Here is a 3,592-nt window from a genome sequence, read left to right on the forward strand (position 1 = left end):
CCTCAGAATGAGACTTAATACTTAATAAACTCCCCTATATATATATCCTATTAGTTCTGTCCCTCTAGAGAACCCTGACTGATACACCCAGCCTTGCAGAATCCCCCTCACCTTCAACAGCAGCATTCTGCCCTGGGGGCTGGATATGCAGGCTGGCCTGTTCCTTTGCAACCATCCCAGCATCACAGAGGCCACGGTGGCTGCATGGACCTGTCACTCCTGACCTGTTCCTCCCTCGCCTCATCTTCCCTATCCTGCCTCTTGGGATGGGTCCACTTCCTGAACTCTCCAAATCCAACTTCCACACTCCATCTTCATTGCTGCCACCCTGGACCAGGGCACTGAGATCTCTCCCCTACGAGACCACAGCACCTTCCTCACGGGGCTCCCCACCTCCACACCAGGCCCTGGGTCCCCCACCTTCCCAACAGGAGCCAGAGGGAGAGCTTTAAGTTGTAAAACAGATGATGTTGCCTCTCCTTGCCATTTGGACTTACAACTTTCCAGTGGCCTCCAGTGAACCTACAATGAAATCCAAAATCCCCCGCATAACAACGTGTAGCAGAAGGAATTTGCAAACATCTAGAAAAATCACATGCACATGTTCCCTCTGGCCCAGAGGTGATTGGTCAATACTTATCTAAACTATGAACACACATAACCTTGAATTAAATACTGCAATTAAATTCTCAGAGTTCATCCAGAAGTCAGAGCAAGATTCGGCAACATAGCATCTGTGCAATAAGATGATTGTTCAGTGTACCAGACTATTATTATTATTGTAACAGAAACACAATAGAAACTCATCAGGAAACGTGTCAGTGAAATTATCGGAAATCTGCAAATGCAATGTTCTATGGACATAAAGAAGGATGAAAAATGTCTTTGTGTATTGATGATATAAGGTTCTCACCAAGATGTGGCGTTAAGTGATAAAAGCAAAGTAGCACAAGATACAATGCTGGGCTTCTTGCTGTGTTTTTAAAAGAGGAGAAGGGAGTGAGGATAAGTGTATATACTGGTGCTGATATATGTTCATAATAGCTCTGCAAGGAAACAGAACTGGAAATTGGATTTGTCGCTAGACTTTTGTGCAGACTTTTCTTCTAAAGAACCTGCTACTCAACTCAGCCATTGTGAAGGCAAAAGCAGTCACAGACAATTCGTAATGAATGGGCACGACTGTGTCCCAATAAAACTTTATTTACAAAGATCTGTGGAGCCAGATGTGGCCTGTGGAAAGAGTAGTTTTCTGATCCCTGGTCCAGAGAATGAAAACTCAGGATGGGGAGGATAGGTGAGGATTGAGATGGAAAAAGAAAGGTATCATCCCAAAATCAGTGTACAAAAATGAGTAGCATTTCTATACACCAGTAACGTTCTAGATGGAAGCCAAATCAAGAATACAATCGCATTTACCACGGCCACACCAAAAAAAAAAAATACCTATGAATATTTCTAACCAAGGAGGTGAAAGACCTCTACAAGAACCACAAAACAGTGCTGAAAGAAATCGATGATAACACAAGTAAATGGGAAAACATTACATGTTCATGGATAGGAAGAATCGTTATTTTTTAAGTGGCCATACTGCTCAAAACAAGTTTACAGATTCAATGCTATTCCCATCAAACTATCAACATCATTTTTCACATAATTAGAAAAAACTATTTTAAAATTCATATAGAACCAAAAAAGAGCCTGAATAGCCGAAACGATCTGAAGCAAAAAGAACGTAGCTGGAGGCATCACATTACCTGACTTTAAACTATACTACAAAATTAGAGTAACCAAAACACCATGGTACTGGTACAAAAAGAGACACATAGACCACAGAACAGAATACAGAGTGCTGAAATAAATCCACACACCTACAACCATCTGCTCTTTGACAAAGTCGACAAAAACAAGCAATGAGAAAAGGACTTCCCATTCAGTAAATGGCGCTGGGATAGCCATATGCAGAAAATTGAAACAAGTCACCTACCTGTCACCATATAAAAAACTAACTCCAGATGGATTCAAGGCTTAAATGTAAGATCTCAAACCGTAAAAGATCCTAAAAGGAGATACCATTCTTGATATTGGCCTTAGCGAAGAATTTACAGCTAAATCCTCAAAAGTAATTGCAACAACAACAGTCAAAAAAAAAAAAAAAAAAAAAAAAGAAATTGACAAGTGGACCTAATTAAACTGAAAATAAGAGAAACTATCAAGGGAATAAACAGACAACCTACAGAATGGGAGAAAATATCAAAAACCTGCGCATCTGACAATGGTCTAATACCCAGAATCCATAAGGAATTTAAGCAAATCAACAAGCAAGAACAAAATAATCCCATTAAAAGTAGGTAAAAGACATGAATACACACTTGCCAATAGAGGGCATTCAAGTGGCCAACAAACACAAGAAAAAATACCATCACTAATCATCAGAGAAATGCAAATCGAAACCACCATGGGATACCATCTCACACAAGTCAGAATAGCTGTTTTTAAAAAGTCAGAAAATAACAGATGCTGGTGAAGTTGTGGAGAAAAGGAGATATTTATACACTGCTGGGAGTATAAATTAGTCCAGTCACTGGAGATTTCTCAAAGAACTAAGAGCTGAACTACCATTTGACCTAGCATCCATTATTGACCTATAGCCATTATAGGATATAAACCCAAAAGAAAAATTATTCTACCAAAAAGACACATGCACCCAAATGTTCATCACAGCACTATTCGCAATAGCAAAGCGGACTATTCACAACAGCAAAAATGGTTCCTGTGAGTGGTGGATTGGATAAAGAACATGTGGGCCCAGTGCATGGCTCACACCTGTAATCCCGGCACTTTGGGAGGCCAAGGCAGGTGGATCACGAGGTCAGGAGTTCGAGACCAGCCTGACCAACATAGTGAAACCCCGTCTCTACTAAAAATACAAAAATTAGCCAGGCATGGTGGCAGGCACCTGTAGTCCCAGCTACTCAGGAGGCTGAGGCAGGAGAATCGCTTGAACCTGGGAGGCGGAAGTTGTGATGAGCCAAGATTGCACCACTGCACTCCAGCCTGGGCAACAGAATGAGATTCCATCTCAAAAAAAAAAAAAAAAAAAAGAAAGAAAGAAAAGAAAAGAACATGTGGTACATATACACCATGGAATACTACACAGCCATGAAAAAGAATGAAATTTTGTCCTTTGCAGCAACATGGATGCAGCTGGAGGCCTTGAGCTGCTGGCCCATCACACAAGCACAACCTGGCCTACCTGGTGCCCATTGATCCAACCTGAATACTCTTGAAAGCTTTTACCTGTTGTGGTGAGGGAGGTATTCTCAGGATTGGCCATGGAAGCTGCAGCTGAAGCAAGGGAGGGGAAGGGCTTGCAGAATAGTCCCCAAAATATATCATTAAGTAAAAAGTAGGCACCAAAGAGGATATATGAGATGTTCTCATTGGTTAAAACAAGAGGGGAGATTATGGTTTGGATATAGATGACTGGATAGACACATAGGTAGGCAGATAGATAGATAGATAGATAGATAGATAGATAGATAGATAGATAGATAGATAGACAGACAGACAGATAGATAGATAGATAGAT

The sequence above is a fragment of the Macaca nemestrina genome, chromosome 20, assembly GCF_043159975.1.
Source record: "Macaca nemestrina isolate mMacNem1 chromosome 20, mMacNem.hap1, whole genome shotgun sequence".
NCBI lineage: Eukaryota > Metazoa > Chordata > Mammalia > Primates > Cercopithecidae > Macaca > Macaca nemestrina.